Raw genomic sequence first — 21,499 nt, 5'->3', positions numbered from 1 at the left:
ATATGATTCTAGAGAGAATTTCGGTGGCATCTCCCTATTGTTCTCCAGATACACACCCTCTTGGCTCGTTATCGAGACATGTATTTAGATAAGAAATACATCATATTTTCATATAACAGTGAATATAGTTACTAAGTTTATGCAATTGTATCTGCATATTCAGATCTACTAGATGTCTGCCAACGAGTCATCGGGATCCTCTGACAAAGCACAAGCTCCCAATCAGACGTCCGCGCAACTAGGTCCTAGTGGAGTGATAGTATGAAAGGCAAGGGCACAAGCAAAGTGGCCTACTGCAAAGGTTACCATTATGGAAATTGATGATGATGGCTTGCCTATGGAGAAGAGGGCTTGCAGATGTTACGGAAGCTCGCAGGACCTAATGCTCAGGAGAGGGTGCCATTGACCCTTCAAAAGTTCAATGAACTCACTGTGGATCAAAAGAACACCTTGTTCAATGATGGTGTCAATACGTTTCTGGAGTTCCCGGAGAACATGAAGGCGAAGGCTTGCAGGACTGCTATGAAAATGATCGCCAAACTTTGGAGAAGCCACAAGAGCAAGCTTGTGAATGAGTATATGGCAAAAGAGTTGGAGCCCTTCAACAAGTACCTATATATTAGAAGAGAGGATTGGGAAGCTTTTGTGGCGTTGAAGAGCTATGAGACGTTCCAAACGGAGAGTTCAACAAAGAAGCAGCTTCGGGCAAAGAACAAGCAGAATCACAACCTGGGAACAGGCGGGTACGTGGGAAAAAGGGATAAATGGCAAGCGGAGGATGCAAAGTTAGATAATGAAGGCCACGATAATCCTTGGTTGCAATTCTCAGGACAATCGCAATCATATTTGCACGCGAGGGGTACGCTATCAGATAGTGGAGAAATCACCTTCAAATCTAGCGAAACTGAGACAATCGCTCAAAAGGTGAAAGAAATAGAAACCTACTCCTTCGAAGGTTCATTCAACGGGGTCAGGGAACATGATGTGCTCTCCACTACGCTGGGAAACCCTGAGCACCCAGGTCACGTTCGAGGCGTGTCCAGTTCCCAGGGTTGGAAATTAGGTTTCCCCAAACACGTCGGGATGTATAAGAAGAGAAAGAGGTCAGTCCCAATAGATATGGAAGCATTGACCCAGTCAATCAAGGAGATCGTTTATCAAGACGTCATGCAAAGGTTTGTGGCATAGGGAGTCGTAATTCCTAGTGCACCAGTGGGTGGTAGCCCCATTGCTAGACACTAGATTAGTCAAGCCTCCAAGGAGGTTGAACAACCTGTCTTCTCTCCATATGTGGAGCCCGATATCATAGACTTCTCGATGGACCCACGCCATGCTCGTTGGTCATAAGACCTGGAGGCTACTGTATTGGGGTTGCAAATGTCCAGGTGCATCCAAATGTGAATGTGTTACATACGGTTCCGATATGTCCTGGCTATGCCGTGGTCTTCATGGATTTTGTACATGCCAATGCCGTGGACACAGATTTGCCCGTCCCCCCCCCCCAATGATGAGATAAAAAACTGAGTCAAGCTTGTCTTCAAAGGATCCAATGGAAGAGGGGGGACATCATGGTGCACATGGTATCTAGGAGCGATCCGCCTGGACGTTCAAGTTCCTTACCCCAACCTCAGCCTCGAGATGTGCTAGTTGTGTCGCCTTTGCCCACTCTGCCATCTACAGTTAAGCAGCCTGAGGGCATCCCGGAGAAGAAGAAGAAGCCTGTGCCCAGTCCACCATCTACAAGTAAGCAACCTGAGGGCAACCCAGAGAAGAAGAAGTCCAATCCAGGGTCCAAGAAGTAGCTGCCGAAGAAATTCAAGTCCTCTGGTAAGGACTCAATCACCGAGAAGCGTTGATAGGGGAAGCTTGGACTAAGGAAAACCCAAAATTCAAGCTTGGGAAGTCCTTGCTACCGGCAGACCCACTTCGGCGGGTGGGACAACCTTGTGTTGAGTTGCATAATTACTACCTGCAAGGTTGTAGAGGGAAGAAGGTTTCCATTGTCTTATATTACCAAAATCGTCACTTATTGACTGGGGATGGCTACTTCCTCGTGGGCTTCAATGACTTATACGACCTCTTCAACCTTGATAGCCTAGACGTTGGGTTATTGCAATACTTTACACTGTAATCCCTTTCAAACTAGACGTTCATTAATTATTACCACTAAATTCTCCAATCTAACTAATTTCTTATCTATAGACACTTGATACAAGAAACTATGAAGAAGGAGCCCTTCGGATTCCTTGACCCCTAAAATTTGATGATTTCTTTGATGGAACAACAAGGGAATTCATTGTAGAATATGTGGCTAGGGCAATGAGCCACTTTTTGAAGAGGGACTACCTGATAGCCGCCTACAACACGGGTGGCCATTGGATCTTACTAGTCATTGCCCCCAAGTGGAACTTGGTCTGGTACCTTGATTCATCAAGACTAGTGGTGGGACCTAACAACAAACGGGGACAGCGTGACTATACTTTTATGAAACAAATCCTCGACGAGTAAGCTCTTCAAGACTTAGGTTACATATTGAACTTTTCAATCTTACACCAAATATTGACGATTGGATCCCTCTTCGCATGTAGGGCTTTTGACATTTATATGCGATGTGATCCAAAGTATGATCTGAAGGAGCCCCACACACTGACACATAAGACCGTCTTCACGGTAAGTGCTAGCAGATATATTTGCAAATACTCTACTACTACATTTTTTCCTTTCGAACTAATGGTTTTTCCCTCTCCAGTGTCACCAACAACCACCAGGCAATTCCTGCGGATTCTACATTGCGTGTCACATGCTGGTATTCATGGTAGCAAAGGATATGAAATCCCAGATGTAAAATAATTGCGTAGTCTTTTCATAGCTGCTTTTATTCATTACAAATATCCGATGATAAAATGATTTTGCTCACGCTAATTGCATACTTTTTCCACAACTACTTTCATTCAGCAGGAATTCAGCTTACCGGATGGCGACATCAAGGATTCTGCACTCTCCAACATTTGAGCATGAATCGCCTCATTCTTAATGACCGAAGTCATCTCTTCGAAAGGTGAGTTCTACTGTAGAGAGCCAGGGCTCTGACTTATGTAATTTGTGGTTGCACTTTCGACTTATGTAATTTGTAACTATCTTGATGTAATTTGTGGTTGCACTTTTGACTTCTGTAATTCGAGGGTTGCACTTTCAACTTATGTAATTCGAGCTCTTGATGTGAACTTGTGCCGTTGTACGTTTCGAGGACTTTTGATTATGTAATTTGTGGTTGCATATCTCGTGACTATGGCATGAATGTATCTGGATGTGCCTTATTTACAGGAGAAGACGGCTGCCAAATCCTAATATTGCTTTAGGATGCAGCCAAGAAATAGGTAAATCCCTTCGGGGGATTAGAAATATTAGTGACGGGTGGTAAATTCCACCATCACTGATGACCGAGTCACTCATGATGGGTAGCTTTCCAACCCGTCTCCGGAACTCAGTCATTAGAGACGGGTTGAAAAGATACTTGTCACTAATGACTCATAACACCAGTGATGGGTTGTAGCTACCCGTCTCTGGGACTCGGTCAGTAGTGATGGGTGGTAAATACACCCGTCACTAATGACTCGGTCACTAGTGACGGGTTGTTGTTATCACCCGTCACTAATGACTCAGTAACCAATAACGGGTGGTAAGAAACCATCACTGATGACTCGGTTAGTAATGACGGTTTGTAGTTAACACCCGTCACTAATGACCGAGTTCCAGAAACGGGTTGGAAAGCTACCTGTCACCGGGGATCGATAATTAGTGACGGGTGGTACATACACCCATCACTAATGATGGCCACAGTGACAGGCATAGGCCCACTCGGGTCATAGGAGACACATTTTAGTGACGGGTCTCAATTATGACCCATCACTGGTGATTATCAATAGTGATGGGTCCCAACCCATCACTAATATTTTATCATTAGTGACACAATAAGAGTGATCAGTGCCGTAACAGTCACTAATGACTGTTATCACCTGTCACTAATGTGCTATTGTGGCATAGTGGCAGAAATACTCCTAGAACACCAGGTTGTGGTCTTGAAAATATTCAAAGTCCTCCACTATATGTAGTCTTTACCGGGATAAAGTGAGCAACTTTAGTCAGATGATCGACTATAGCCCATATTGAATCATATCCTCCTTGTATACTGGGTAAACCAACAAAAAAATCCATGCCAATTTCCTCCCGTTTCCATTCAGGTACTTTCAAAGGTTGTAGCAATCCTACTGGTCTCTGATGTTCTGCTTTGACCCTCTGGTAAGTATCACACAAAGCCACATACTCAGCTACATCTCTCTTCATTCCATACCACCAATAGTGATCCTTAAGATCTTGATACATCTTTGTGCTTCTGGGGTGAATGGAATATGCTGAATCATGAGCTTCTCTTAGAATCAACTTTTTAATGGCCTTCTGATTTGGCACACAGATTCTTCCTTGAACCACACAATACATTGATAGTCCTCTGTAAAGCCTAGTGCTTTATCATCCTTGATAAGCTACCTAATTTCTTTGAGTTCTTCATCCGATCATTACGAATATCTTATTCAAGTGTGCAATCAACTTCCATGATAGTTGCTTCCATATCTGCTACAAATCCAAGGTTGAGCTTCTCAAACTCTTTCCACAACTCAGGTTGACTTTTTTGAATCATCACTAAGTTACAATAACTCTTTCTACTCAAAGCATCGGCTACTACATTACCCTTTCCTGGGTGATAATGGATTCCCACATCATAATTCTTGATTAACTCTAACCAACGGTGTTGATGAAGGTTTAAATCCAGTTGGGTGAATATATACTTCAAACTCTTGTGATCTGCATATATCTCACATCATTTTCCAATGAGATAGTGTCTCCAAATCTTGAATGCATGAACCACAGCTGCTATTGCTAAGTCATGAGTAGGATAATGTTCCTCGTGCTTCCTTAATTGCCTTGATGCATAGTCAATAACTTGACCTTCTTGCATGAGAACACATCCAAGTCCTTGTCGTGAAGCATCACAATAGATATCGAAGTTCTTGTTGATGTCTGGCAGAACTAGCACTGTGTTTGTGGTCAATTTCTTCTTCAACTCTTCAAAATTTGCTTGACAAGCTGGGCTCCATTTGAAAACCACATTTTTTTTTGCAGCAATGAGGTGATAGGTTGAGCTATGTTTGAGAATCCTACTATAAAGCAGTGATAATATCCTGCTAAACCAAGAAAAGTCCAGATCTCTGATACATTTGTCGGCGGTAATCAATTCAGCACATCCTTAACTTTTCTTGAATCTACTGCTACACCTCTCGTTATTATGATGTAGATGAGAAAAGCGACTTGATCTAACCAAAAATCATACTTGCTAAGCTTGGTATAGAGTTGATGCTCTCTCAGTGTCTGCAATACTATTCTCAAATGCTCTTCATGTTCTTCCTCACTCTTGGAGAAAACCAAAATATCATCAATGAACACCGCCACAAACTTATCCAAGTAATCCATAAATACCTTATTCATGAGGTTCATGAAGTAAGCTGGTGTATTGGTTAATACAAAAGACATAACAATATACTCATATAATCCATATTGAATACTGAAGGCGGTCTTGGGTACATCTAATGATCGAATCTTAACTGATAATATCCAGACCTTAGATCAATCTTGAAGAACACTCGTTCTCCTCCCATCTGATCAAACAAATCCTCAATCTAGGGTAATGGATATTTGTTCTTAATGGTCACATCATTGAGTGCTCGGTAATCTACATAAATTATTCGGGTACCATCCTTCTTATCCACAAAAAGAACTGAGGCTCCCCAAGGTGACGCACTTAGTCTAATAAAATTGTACATAATTGCTCTTGGATTTGCTTCTTTAACTCAACTAGGTCATTAGCGGACATTCTATATAGCCTTTTAGCTATGGGGGTCGTATCGGGTACCAATTCAATAACAAACTCAATTTCTCGATCTGGTGGCATACCTGGCAATTCATCGAGGAATACATCGGGGAACTCAAGAACAACTCTGATTTGTTCAATGGATGTACCATCTAGTGAATTGAGAGAACATTCTTCTGCTGCTGTGACAGTAGCTACAAAGTAAACTTCAGTTCCATCTCCATTGGTTAGGTGAACTACTCTTCTGGGACACTCTATTATTCCATCAAACTTGGCTAACTAATACATTCCAACGATAACATCTATCCCTTTGGATTCCAAGACTATAAGATTCGCTGGAAAGTCTACCCCCTTTATTTTAAGACTCATTCTATGACACATATATTGTGTTTTCAGACCTCCTTCGGGAGAGCTAATAAGCATAGGTCGTTTCATCATGACCATAGGCAAACCATGCTTTGAAATACACTGAGTAATTATGAATGAATGCAAAGCTACAGAATCAAATAAACTGATACGGGCTAAAAGTTGACAAGGAACATACCGTACACCACATCTAAAGCATCTTGAGCTTCTTCTGCTGTGACATGGTTGACCTTCCCACGAATGAAGTTTTGTTGTCCATGATTGTTCTGAACAGGGGTCTGACTTCCACTGTGTGACTGAGCTTGGCCTGTAGTTGACCTTGATGTGTTATTGGGGTTGGCCTGAGCTTGCATCCTTTTTGGGCATTTATTCACATAGTGACCTTCATATCCACAGTAGAAACATCCTTTGCTTGGGCCAGGAGTAGCTAGGTTGTTCTTGACTTGAGTAGAGGGTGGAGTTGAACGAGGTGCCTAATAATTGGGGCGTTGAACAAGAGCTTGAGATTGAGGCCCGTACTGGTTGTTGGAGTGGAACATAGGTCCTTGCTAAGGATCTTAAGTTGCCACACAAGGACATGTGTTGCTTTCTTGTTCTTGAAATGACATCTTTCTCTTCTTCTCATCGAGCTGATGACGCTTGTGTTCAACTACTAAAGCTTTGTTCACCATGGCTTGAAAATTAGTGAACTCTTGAGGTAATAGGGTACACTCAATAATATCATTCAAACCTTCCAAGAAGTGTTCCTGTTTCTTCTCATCTGCATCCACTTCATTTGGGGCATACCTAGACAACTGGGTAAACTTGGTCACATACTCCCTTACAGTCATTAGTCCTTACTTCAAGCTCATGAATTCTTTCTTCTTCAGATGGACATCACCTGATGACATATGATGAGTGAGGAAACTAGATTTGAATTCCATCCAAGTGATAGCTGTTGGGTTATCATGTGCGGCACAATATGCTTTCCACCAGTCCAAAGCTTAACCGGCGAGTTGGTGCGAAGCATAGAGAACCATCTCTCTGTCAGTGCACTATGCGACTTGTAGCTTCCTTTATATGTCCTTCAGCCAATTATCTGCATCCATAGGCTCCACTACATGATTGAAGACTGGGGGCTGAGTTCTCTTGAGCTCTCCAAGTCTTGATGGTTGGTGGGGTTGAGGAGCATGAATTGGTTGTTGCTGCATCTCCACCATGGTTTGAGCTAAAGCTTGCAAAATCTAAGTTTGCATAGCCATCTGTTGTTCCAGGATCATTGGAGGATTTTGGTTGCTGTTGTCCTCCTCGTTGGTACAGGTACTCCTTCTTGTGTTAACCATCTGATTGGGGTTGAAAAGATAGGAGTAGATAAGTAAGACTAGAAAGGATTTAACTAAGGAAACCCAACTATATTACATTATATATATATATATATATATATATATATTAAAGATGTGTCTATGGATAAGGTGCCAAAGCATTCCACAGCTTACATCGACACCTAAACAAAAGATTGAAATCACACACTTAGCACCATAACAATTCTCACACTATCATTATTATCCTTAACAATTACATCAGCGCTCGACTCTAATGACACTAAAATGATTCTACTAAAATACTCTATTACTAGGACTCCTCCCTAGTGTGGGATTCTGAGAAGGAATCGGCCGATTCTTCTTCATCTATGGCAGGGGTGTTGAGGCAGGTTCTCTTGCGCGGAGGTGAGTGGATAGGCAAGGCTTCATCTTCATCTTCTACAGGTTCTTTTTGTTTGGCGCATTTTTCATCCTTGAGAAGGGAAGTGGCAAAAGCGAGGTGATGACGAACATCTACTAGCTCCCATAAGGCACAGTTCAGGTCATCTTCCAAGGCCATGGTGAGCATCACCTGCTCACGTAGCTTGGGGCTTTCTCCAAATGTGTGCTTCACGAACGGTTCATCACTACCATGTAACACCCTAAATTTTCAATTTTTGCAATAGTTTAAAATTTTGCTAGAATTATATAGGAGTTCTAATTTTTTTTCAAATATAAATAAATAAATTTCTAAATTTAAGTTTCCATAGCTTATATTCGTGTTTGATGCATTCATGCTATAGTAGTTGCAATAGATTTTTATGAGTGAAAATATTTGCAAAAGTTCGCTAGAAGGCGTCATATAAAAGCGCTTTGCGAAAATGGTTTAAAAGTTAAAATGAAAAGCTTTTTCTTTTTTCCTAAGCCTTTTCGGTCCAAAACCCTTCTCAACCCGACCCAAGACCCATATCTCTCCCTCCTCTTTTTTTCCTTTCCGGGTTGCCTTCCACCTCCCCCTTCTGCTTGGGCCTAGCCTAGCCACTCCCCTGTGCCCCTCCCTCTCTCGCGCATTGGGTCGAGCTGCCCAGCTGAGCCGGCCTACCCCGCACTCGAGCCACCTCCCTCCCGCCTCTCTCTTTCTGCAGCGTGGGACCGCGCTGAGCTGCTAGCCGCCCTGCTCAAGCCAGCTCCCTTCCTTGTACCTTCCGGTGGCTTGATCCCCTTTGCCGCCACAGCTGCGATTGCCGTGCCCTCTCCTCTCCCCCAAAATAGTTGGAATTAGTTCCTTAACTCTCAATCAAGTGTCCATGGCCGTTTCCCCATTCTTTACCCCTCTCTATTGCTCAATCAAAGCGGAGATCGCCGCCATTATGGCCATTGGAGATGTTGGCCATTTCTCCGAGCCCCGCTCGATCTGCTCTCCCTCTCGTGTATATAAGTTTCCCTTCACCTTCTTGGCAAGTTTATGTGCACTTTCCACCCACTCACACCTGTGTTCTCGCTCGGTTTTGCCGTCGGTGTTGTTTTCTTCCCTATCTTCGGTGAGTAGCTCCGCCACATCCATTCTCTACCGCCGGGCTCTCATTGACCAAGCCGATCCCCTCACCATGTGCAGAGGTGCTCATAGATTCCTTTGCGCTAGTCGTCGACCTCTCTCCGCCATCGGAGGTCGCCCGCGCTATGCCTGAGCCTTGACAGTCGCCTCTCGCCATCGCCGGCTGTTCACCACCTCTCTCTGCATTCGAGGACCCCTCGGTGAGAATCCCCTCATGCTCCTCTCCATTTTCCATCGCTCATCGGCAAAGCTCGACCACCGGAGCACTGTTCCGGCCACTCTCCGGCCGCCTCGCTGCTGTGCTCAAGCCCGTCAGTGCCCTTGGTCCACGGTGGACCAATGAATCGAGACCCCCCTTCGGTTCACAACCATGGACCCGGTCCATTACTCTTTTTCCTTTTTTTTCAATACAAAAGTAATTCTTTTCTCGCCTTTTGTCATCAGCATGCACAATAATCAAGATCTTTAGTATAAAAATTAATCAGTTTATTCTCTGAAATTAAATAAAATTTGCAAAAAGGCCCCTAGAACTTCAAATGCTTATAACTTTTTGCTCGTAGATCCAATTTGGGCGATTTTCACACTCAAATTCTTGTAGCGACATGTAGAATCTTTTTATAGGGTTTTAACCTAGTTTTAGTATTATTTGATCCACTATTTTTCTTAGTGGTTTTTCCTTGTATGCTTTTCCAATGTGTCGATTAGGAGGTGAGCAGTTCGTGAACCTACAAGATCAAGCTTTCGAAGTCTTTGAGCAATCCTCAGCTAAAGGAAAGTGTCCTTGAATATCTTGCTCCTATTTTTAGGGTTTATATGTTAGTAGTTTATCCTTTATTGCATGCTTGTCTAAATTGGAATCCTATGTTAGGGTTTACTAGATTCTGTGTGATTATCCTTGTCGCCATTGATGAACCACATTGTGTGATGTCTGTGCAGAAATGCACGTGTGCGGGAAATGCACAGTTAATTTGCGGTTGTTCCTATGTGGGATCCTAAGCACCAGTTCTTGAAGTCTGTAACCAATTTAAACCACCCAACCACGAGGCTTATATGGTGGCCTGGCCAACTAATTAGCCACCCCTCTGACTTTGTGAGCACCAGTGGACAGTTGAGTGGCACAAGAGTGGGCTTCTGTAGTGATGGAATCACTATTAGCGGTGAAATCTTAGTGGGTAACTACAAGTCAGCCGAAGCTTTTTAAAGCCTTATAGTGAGACCCCGACTCCACACCCTAGAAGTATGGCGCAACACAGGAATCATGACTCATGGGGAAAGCTGTGCAAACTCTGCAGGGTATCAAACTGATCGATCAACCGTTGCTCTTGGGGACATTGCAGAGTGAATCCCACACAACTCAACGAACATCCATACCTTCATCTTCACTTTGCTCGTAGTCGTAGATGGTGGATTTGACCTTCCATTCTACATATCTAGAGTGTTGCTTCTTAATTCCCCTGTAGATTGGCTTCTGCATATGTCCAAGTCCAGAAAATATTCCCCACATTAAGCAAGGAAGGTGTCCAGCGTGAGGATCATCACTATCATAGACGTTGGGAACGGGGTCCATATTGTGGAAAGTGGGATCATTAATCTCCTCTTCAGTTGGAACACACTGAAGAATGGGTGGACGGCCTCCAGTTGACTTACGAGCAGTGAGCAATTGACGAACCATTTATAAAGGAGAAGATAGGATATAAGAGATAACCTTAAACGATAGCATGAGAACAGAAAAAGAACTAAGAAAGGCTTCTATTGGTTGAAACGAACTAGGAGAAACCTTAATGATGACCATTCTAACTAGGCTTGCAATCCTACAGTCAGTATGGCTCTGACCCCACCTCATTCATACCCGGTTTTAATGGATAAAACCAAGTGCGGCTTATGTGTGCCCAGAAAGTTTAACACGCATAAGGATATTATAGGTAAAGTAACAAAAATAATACTTTAACTTACTAATCATTTAACCCTTACAAAAAGACTTCACCTAAACAACTCTATTAACCAAACGACTGAACTAAACGATAGCAGCGAAATGAAAGCATCGGCGATCAAGCACTCCACAGGCACCAACAGGAATACACGCTCCTAGAACACCAGGTTGTCGTCTTGAAAATCTTCAAAGTCCTCTACTGAACAATATATGTATTGTGGGAGATAGTAAGGGTGAGCACATGGAGTACTCAGCAAGTATGGTAAAGTAATGACATACAGGCTTTCAACAAGAATTGGCTAACACATGGTATATTTACATAAATGCGAGTAAAGAATAGTAATGTAATTGAAAAGTATTAAATAGATATTAAGTGAATGTAACCCAGATAGCCCAATAACTATTACCCAAGGTTACCCACCTTGCAAACTATAATCATCTAGTACCACCAATACTACCATACCACCACCATATCCAAAACCAACTAATCATATGAAGATCCAAGTCTCTCATGACAGTGAACACGGCTAATATATCAGATTTTACACTCTGCAGAGGTTGTCCAACTTTTCCCATGAGTTAGTAAATTTCATGTTGTCGTGTCACGCAAACACTTAACACACGTCAGTGGTGTGCCACCAAGAAATCACTATATGACATATACCACTAAACAGAGCCTAATCCAGTATGCACCTGTCCACTAGGTTTCACCGTTAGGGATTACAGAAGAACCTTCCAACCCAGAAGCCCTCTTTTGTGCTGACTCGACACATACTGGATAGAACCCTAACTAATATGTCACATCTTACCCATATCAGCCTCGTTGTTGCTACGTTATTTCTTGAGTTGTCACTCCATGAGCCGGTCCTTACTTAGGTTACTTGAGCAAAACTAAACCAACAACATAATCACAATAACCACCATAACCACTTTGCTCAACGCCTAAGGTTCCATGTTGCTAAACCATTAAAAAATTAACCATCATCATTGTATATTTTCATAAGTCAAGTTTATGACACTTCCCAGTATCCCAAAAGCATGGCTCAACACATCTACCCACAAAAGACACCTAACTATAAACCATATAGGTTCCAAGGGATGATAAGGGAAAACTAGGGTAAACCCTAACACAGGTGATTATCAATCATATTGATAGATATTGCATGCAATTTGTAAAAAAAACATATAAAAACATAAGTTAAAGATGATCAAGGACACTTACCTTTTCCTTGCAGCTGCTCAATGGACTCTCCGGGTCTTGATGTTCCTCAAACTAATCCAGGGCATTGTTGTCTAATCGCACAATTACTGGCAAAGCACATAAAATAAATACACTAAGAATATCACACAAAACAAAGGAACAACAAGACAAAACCTATCTAGAAAGATAGAGCTCTGAAAAATGAATCTAACAGTGCAAGAATCGCTGAAAAGGGAGGTAGGACGAAAAAGTTATGAGCTTTTACTAAACATGGGCTTTTCTGGAAAATTACCATGAATTTTACAATTTATTAGAATTGTTTTTATACTAGAAAACCTTGATTTGTTGCGTTAGTAGGGGGTTTATTATGTAGTAAAGATTAAATATTATTTTTAAAAGGAAAAACAAATTAATAATTCTCAGATTAATCTAGGACATTGGATCTGTATCTAACGGTCTCGACTCATGGACCGGGTGCATAGACGCGGCGACTGGGAAAGGGTGGACCTTGCTCACGCTACTCACCGTGGACCAAGAGGCGGCGATGGCTCAGGTGCAGCGATGAAAGACCGGACATTCGCTGGGATCGGGTTCCAATAGCTAGGGACTCTGGCAAGCTATGGAACAGAGGCGTGGGAGCTCGGGCTACTCGGCAACAGTGTAGACAGGGGCGGCGGACCACCAGAGTGGCTTGGCAACACGTGGCGGTGATTTTGGGCAATGGAGCTACGCGGAGAGGGCACTACGATGTCGATTTCTCAATGGGAAGTTGGGGAAATGTGTGGCATGCTTTGGGGAGGGCATAGGGGCACATATTTATAGGCGGGGAGGCTCAAGGAGGTCGAGACAAATTCAATTAGGGTTCGGCGGTAGCGGATAGAACCAAAGCTCGACTTTCCTTGTTTAAACGCGATTCTCTAAGGGATAAAGCAGCAACCGGACACGGGGATCATGCAGACTCGATTCCCTGAGCTTCTAGAAGACCTTCCCCTCGGATTAGGCACGTGTTAGCACGACGGTGCAGTAGTCTCCGGTCCAAAGATGGATCCAACAGGTGGGTCCCACACGTTAGTAGCACGAGCATAGGCGGGTCAACGTGGGCACAATCAGTAGCAGGAGGCAGAACGCGGAAAGGCACTGGCGGCTAATGGTGATGGCAGGCTGGCTGTGAAGCTGGGCTGAGAGCACGGGGCTGCGGTGTGGCCCAAACGGATAGAGGAAGGGAGCAGCTCGGGTCAGGCCAGCAGACCGGGAAAGGGAGCGGGCCGGTGAGGGAGAGAGAGGGTTGGGCCCGGAAGAAGGGAGGGAAAACAGATCAGGTAGATTAGGTTTCTTTTCCTTTCTTTTCTTTTATATTTCTAATCTTTTCTATACTAAAGCAAAACAACTCCAAATAAAAGCCAACAAAATCCAATAAAACCCTAAATGCCTAACTCCAGCATGAAATGCATTTCAAGCAAAATATATCCAATGCCAAATTGGATTTAATTTATAAAATAGGTTTTATCCTATTCTATTTATTTAAATCCTAATTAAATTCTAGAAAATTTTAGGAATTTGCAAAAATTGGAAACTAGTGTGTTACATTTGGTGAATAAGTTTGCAACTTGCTACTCTGATGGCACATACCTAAGAGCAATTGTTTCTGATGACAATTGTTTTGGAACAATATGCTTTGTAAGTTCATGCTTGACATGATCATTAGCAAATAGAAGAGGCGTGGGTGCTTCACAAGAGACTCCAAAACCAGCCAACAACCAACGAAGCCATACAATCTCAGAAGTACTGGCAAGAGCTCGAAGTTCTACCTCTGTATTAGAACATGATACATTAGCATGTTTATTGGACTTCCATGTAAGAAAAGTACCAAGAAGAATACAATAAACAGTGATAGAACAATGATCTATTGAATTACTCACCTAAGTGGAGTTTGAGTAAGCATAAAGCTGAAGTGGACTAGAACGGTCATAGAACAAGCACTGAGATGATGTCCCCCTCAAGTAACGTAATACCTGAAGCAAATTTCCAAAATACATAGAAGTAGGAGCACTCACAAACTGACTCGAAATATGAACTACATGAGTAGTATCAGTTCTGGTGAGAGTGACATAAACAAGACTACCTACAATACGGCGATATCGAGAGGGGCCCTCAAGGGGTGTGCCATCAGTAGGATGAAGCTGCAAATGAAGCTCCAGAGGTGTAGCAACTGTCTGAGTATCAGTAATACCCGAGATAGCCATGAGATCCTAAATGTATTTAGATTGAGACAGGTAGAAACCCTTTTTAGAAGTCATAACTTTAATCCCCAAGAAGTAACTAATCGAGCCTAAATCAGACATCTGGAACTACTCACTGAGTTGCATTTTCACATGAGAAACATGCTTAATATCATCTCCTATAATCAATATATCATCAACATATAGAGAAGCAAAGTAAGCCCTTGTTGAGATAGATGAATAAATAAAGTAGGATCATGATCACTAGGTGAAAACCAGCAGTCTGAATAACATAAACAAAATGCTCAAACCAAGCATGAGAAGCTTGTTTGAGACCATATAAAGCACAATGAAGATGGCAAACATATTCTGAAGGAGCATCAACACCTGGGGATAGCTGTATATAAACTTCCTCATGCAAATCACCATGAAGAAAAGCATTCTTAACATCCGTCTGAGAGATAGCCTAGGAATAAGTAGTAGCTACTGCAATCAGAGTACAAACTGTGGTCATGTGAGCAACATGAGCAAATGCCTCATCATAATCTCAACCCTTAGTCTGCTGAAAACCTCTGGCAGCAAGACATAGCATATTGTCATATTGGAATACCAGATGCCTCCTAATAAGTAGATGGCTCCTTTTCTACAACAACACTCGCACGGGAAAACCCAACATGTCAGGGGCCTCAATAGTAGCATGATCACATAGACTATAATGGGTACCAGTAGGTACTCATGAATAACATCATAATCATCAAAGATAGGAGCATCAGGATATGCCAAAGAAGTAGGAATGGTCAGATGATTAGAAGGAAATATGGTCTGACAAGAGACATGTGTGATAGGCAAAATATGTGGTGGAGGAGCTGAACCTGGAGCAGGTGTGGGTAGAGGAGTTGAAACCGAATCATAGGTAGGTGGAGCATGTGTAGGAGAAGGAGAAGGAACAAGGGCATCATCACCATATGAAGGAGGAGAAAGACATAGAAAGGAACTGAACTCTGTGGGAGAGGATGATGGTTGAGTAGAGGGGTTATAGAAGAAAGCACAACCCTCAATAAAAGTCACATCATGGGAAATACACATCTGACGAGAGGAAGGATCATAGCTATGATAATCTTTATGCTCAGAATTTATATCCAAGAAAAACACACTCAACTAATTGCGTAGTCAACTTAGTCCCCTCACAAGGTGCAAGCTAGACATAGCACGTACATCCGAAAACCCAAAGATGATCATATCTAGGAGGAGTACCAAAAAGAACCTCACCAGGGCATTTTTCAACTAGCTTTGAAGGCGGCTGCTAGTTAATAAGATAAGCAATCGTAGAAATAGCTTCTCTCCATAAATGATGCAATGAGGAGTGTCGGAGGAGTCTCAATAAGATGGCGATGTTTACGTTCAACAACACCATTCTAAGCATGGGCCCTAGGTCAAGAGAACTGAGTAAGTGTACCCTTAGAGGTGAGGAACTGACAAAAAGAAGAAGACATGTATTCTCTTCCAATGTCCGAGCAAAAAATTCTAATGGCAGTAGAAAACTGAGTATGTACCATACAAGCAAAAGATTGATGTATAGAACACAACTGGGAGCGATGTTTCATGAAATAAATCCATGTATATCGTGAATGCTCATCAATAAAATAATTTCTACCGTAAGGCTTAACAAATAAATGCAAATATAGGTTTATATTTCATCTAAAGGCTCAAAATTATGACCACCAAAAAAGATAAATATTTCAGCCACTGCAACCGCACATTGCGGAATAGCAATAAAACGATTTACTAAAGCGTCAAGTATTCATCTATGAAATCATGTTGGTTTCAACAATCTCAAATTGATTTCTAAAAATTTGAATATTTTTATAAAAAATAGCTCATAAGTAACAAAATGACTAAACTGTAAGCCAGAATAAATTTATGGAATCAGCTATAAAAGTTAGGCAGTGTGCAAACATGCAATTCAAATAATTTCTACCGCAAGGGGATATGTGGGCACCCAAAAACTTAATTTCAATTTCCGAACAACTTGTATGTTTCCGAACAACCCTATAAACACATCAATAAAATTGATATCACAGATGTTCAACTCATGACAATCTTTCAAATATAAGTCATACATCACAACATTACATAGCAAAATGGGATGGATGGATGGTGAATAGTGGTAGATCCACCGCGGGGGGGTGCTTGGGGGCTCCCCTCTACAATTTTTGGATATGTAAGAGGAAGAAGAAGAGAAAAAGAGAAAAAAGAGGAGAGGAAGGAGGATGAAGAAGAAGTTGAGTCCTTAATTTTTGGTTCTGGATCCGCCACTGATGATGAACTCCAACCTCTAGCCGTCTTGTTTGGATTCAATAGACGAAGTTGCACTTGTGCAACCCCCCTCCCCCCACCCCTACAATTTTTGGACATGGAAGAGGAGGAAGAAGAAAATAAATAAAAAAGGAGAGGAAGATGAAGCTGAGTTATTAATTTTTAGCTCTGAATCTGTCACTAATAATAAACTCCAACCTCTAGCCATCTAGGTTAGGTTCAATAGACAAAGTTTCACTTGTGCACACGCTCACCAATCTGTAATATCTATGTAGGTCATACCTACTAATGGCATTCAATACCTCTAAATCTAGCACCACATTGAGCCACATCATCCAAAAATTAACCCAGCCATTGGATGGTGATCCCCTTTCACCCAGTCCCCGAGCTCCCGCAGGTGTCAGTTTAATTTCTCTCCCACCGAACAGCGAACAGAGCATCTGCCATTCTCTCTCTCACCATTAACGCCATGCTCCTGCTCAGTTACTATTTCTTCAGACAAACACAAATTCCAATGGCACACATCCTTTCTAGTCACTCATCCCACTAACTACAGCAAGGTGCTCCAGCAGCCATCCACGATGAACTTCTCCACTTCTGTAACTACCCAAATGTGACGAATGGCTCACATTCAGCAACGATCGCGGGCACCTAAGGAGACGGTAATTGCCTTTATTATCCTCCTCGGCAACCTATTCTCACGTTCGCCGTTGCAGCTGCCATTGCCTTGGATGACCACAGAACCCAACTGGGACCTCCCTGGACAGCGCCGGTGGCGGCGGCGAGATCAGTCTCCTTCACGTCCATGTAATACCTGCCTCGATCTCTAGGCACCTCCATAACAACGGTGAATCGCTCACCTGTTCCATCCGTATCGACGCCGAGAGCCCGTGAGTTGGGCAACAAGCACGACAACGACGCCTCGATGGATTGCACGCCCATAGTCCTATCAGTGCCTCCATGCTGCCCTTGTCGCCAACAACTACGACGAGCATCATCGACGCCATACGGTTGCCGCTTCGCCAATCATGATGGCCGCAGCTCCAATCACCTGTCGTCAGTTGTCCTTTTTTTTTCTTGATCTATTCTTTCTTTTGAGTTCTGACATTTCATCAATTCATTGCTCAATAACATGATCTCCCTTCTCTCTTCTAGGTTCAATCTGAATGACACTTATACCTTGGATTCAAAATATTTTCCTATATATCATTTCTTTGGCTTGGTTTTTCCTTGGGTTCATTAATTTGGATGGTCTATATGTTCATGGTCTCCTTGAGCACACGGTATAATAGTTTGGATGGTCCTGAATTATTATGAGCCACAAAACAGTAGCGACTGAACTTCTCCGAGTTCTTTTGTTCATTTCAGCTATCGTACGAAATGTGTCCAATGCTGAAATCCAATTTTCATATATTCAGTGCTCCAATGAATAGTCTCAGGCTCTCACCATGTTTTTTTTTAACTGCATCCAAGCTCAATCAAATTGTTTGAAGCAGGTGTCTGTCTTTACTACTGCTCCTTATCCTACTTTCAAGTTGATCCCTGCTCCCTCCAACATATTGCTCGCTTACATGTTTACTTCTAGACACAACCAATAGTAACAGTTAGATTGGAGTGAACAGATATTGAAGGTATCTATTCTCTGTATATTGTTCTAAAATTACGCCTCAAATTCTCACAGCAACGTGCGGGAAATTGACCTAGTATATAGCCTTATGCACCAGTATATCAAAAGCTTCTAAGAAGGCATTTTACTTTGATCAGTCTCCTCCTTTCTGTATTAGCTCGCCAATTAGAAATTTCGTTTTGGATGCCACTTCATGAGGTGCGGTGGAGAACGCTTAGAAGATACTTCTGTTTGTTTAACGGAAATACAGCAGGGAGTGCAGTACTGTTGATTTTTATTGAAAAAACAGAAACGAACAAACATACAAGCAAAAAAGATAAACAGAGAAGAGGAAATAGAAAAGACGAGGGGGGGGGGGGGGGGACGGCTATACAAGGGAGCTGCACCAAGAAGAACAGGAAAAATTGAGGGAGCTAGACATTCTGTTGAGATGGAAGACATTGTTTACAAAGCAGTTCTTCCAGCTACTGAAAGGAGACTCATGTCTGAAGATCTTTGGGCTTCTTTGTTTCCAAATCTCTCCTAGGCTGCAATGAGGAAGGCCTCCCTGAAGAAAGGATAAGTGAAGTTACTCTTAATTAGCTTGATGAATCATGCTGAAGAATTCAAGTTGATGATCCCAAGCAATACCATAGTAAGACCAACAAGCAGCATTGAAGGGATACTTGAAGAAAAGATGGTAGGTGGTTTCTTCCACATTGAGGCTATAGAGGACGTAGGTATAATCATCACCTTCCACTTTGAAGTTCTTTCTTCCAAGAGTTTTTGGAGCTAGTCATCCCTAACCTTAAAAATTCTTAGAGCTAGAGCTATGGATAGATTGATGGTCTTTAGTTTAGACATCTTGTTCTTATTTTGGACTGAAAACAGATATTTAAGTCATTTTATTTTATTCTACAAACTCAAAATCTTGTATAGATCTCAGAGCTAAAACTCTGCCAAACAAGATATAAGTAGGTTCCTTGAAATGAGTCAGGCAAACACTTTGATCTTCATCACACAATTTCCATATCCGGTTGAAGTTTGAGGAGGCACAATTGATTTGAAGGGAATGTCATAGAACTTTCTGGAATAGAATGAAGTACTTTCCCAATAGTATTCCCAAGTATCCCTATGGGCCGAGGGGTAGTGGATCTGGTTGGTTATCTCTTGAAAAGTTTGAAGTTCTTGATAAGCCTATTGAGAGACAAGGGTGTGGAAGTGACTTTGAATGCTGTTGTGGGCTATTGAGATTTTGTCATTCTTTGCAAATGAGAAAAGTCTAAGCAATTTATGCTTGAGGTAATTACCATTCCAGACATCTCCCCATAAAACGATAGTTGATCTATCTCCTAGCCTACCAGAAGCAATATCCCTTAAAAGGTCACATAGCTTCATAATATCTCTCTACCAGAAGGATCCTTTGGCAGTCATAATATGGGGGATCTTACCATCATGATAGTAGGTATTCCAAATCAGGTTGACCCAAGGGATGCCTTTCTTATTGTAGAACTTATGCAGGTGTTGGGCTAGCAAAGCTTGATTCTGGATGTAAAGATTGATACACATCATCCCCCTTGTTCTTTGGAGTACAAACATGTTTCCAGTCCACTAGAGAGTTGCCCCTTGTGCTGATTTTATTTCCTCTCCAAAGACAGTTTTTTTCTGGCTCTGGCAATGTTTTCTATCACTTTCTTTGGGAGTTTAAGAGAGCACATGGTATAGGTTGGCAGAGAGGACAATGAAGAGTTGACAAGGGTCAATCCGCCAGCCATACTTAAAATGGAGGAAGTTGCTGTTTTTCTTCTTTCAATTTTTTTTCAACAGTGGCGTGTGATCTGAAATATTTGGCCTAGTGGAGCCTAGAGGCAGCCCAAGGTATGCGAAAGGGAGAGTTCCAATTTTGCATCCAAAAGTCCCAGCAAGGATGGAGACCTTGTCATCTGAAACATTGATTGGAACCATGCACGCATGATTTGCGATAATTGACCTTAAGTCATGTGGAAAGGGAGAAAGTTTGAATAATGCCTTTATGGAAAAACAATTCCTTTGAGATGCCTTCATAAACAGAAAAGTATCATCTACATACTAAATTATGGGGAAGTCTACTCCAAAATGTTGACTCATAGGGTGGCTGAAGATCCCTGGCTGAAGCTCCCTCTTTGTGAAGACTTATTAATAACATGTTACAAAAGATAAGCAACAATCACAAATAAGAGAGGGGGCAGAGAATCACCCTGCCTGACCCCCCTCTATTACATTGGAAAGGCTTTCCAGGGACGCCGTTGAGAAGAAGAACAGAAGACCCATAATGCAGAATGGCATTAACCCAAAAAAACCCACCTTTAATTGAAGCCATGATGCAACATTTGGATGATGGCCTGATGTTCTATCATATTGAAGGCTTTTTCAAAGTACAATTTTAGAATAACAAGCCTTTGCCTAGATTCATGGCACTGATGTATTATAGGCCCAGCCTTGAAATTTTGAATGGTTCTTCCTTTTATGAAACCATATTGATTCTGATGGACAAGATTCACATAATTCAGCAGGGATATTGGTCTGAAGTCATTGACCATGACCAGATTATTCACCTTGAGAACCAAAGTGATCAAACAACTATTGATCGACTGTAAGATACTTCTGTTGCTCCATTTCTTCTAGATATTCAACGTAATGTAAATGAAAAATCCATTTTACCCACGTAAACAATTTCAATGAGTCCACTTAACCTCAATGATTATAAAACCATGTATTTAATCCCTAGAGCTTATAAAAGTAGAAGAATTTACACAATGCGATGGTTTCAGAGGGTGGTTTTGCCAATTGGGACAAATTGCCACGTGGGCTAAATTATTTGGCAAAGAATTGTGTGTGGGCTTCCTTTAGTCACGTTAATATATTTCTAGGAGCTTTAGAATTGCAGAATAATACAGCATTGAATTTATAAAATTATAGTTTCATGAGCTCTTTTAAGGTGCTCCCTCTTACCTCTCTAGAGGTAATAGCTATATAGATCTTGACCCTTGATTAATAGTGGTTTACTATGGCTAATAAAAAGTACTAATGCAGCACTCATCTTTTTTTAAACACACCCTTGCAT

Source organism: Phragmites australis, chromosome 24 (assembly GCF_958298935.1).
Source record: "Phragmites australis chromosome 24, lpPhrAust1.1, whole genome shotgun sequence".
In the NCBI taxonomy this organism is placed as follows: domain Eukaryota; kingdom Viridiplantae; phylum Streptophyta; class Magnoliopsida; order Poales; family Poaceae; genus Phragmites; species Phragmites australis.
The sequence above is the reverse complement of the archived record's forward strand: the minus strand, read 5'-3'. Positions refer to the sequence as shown.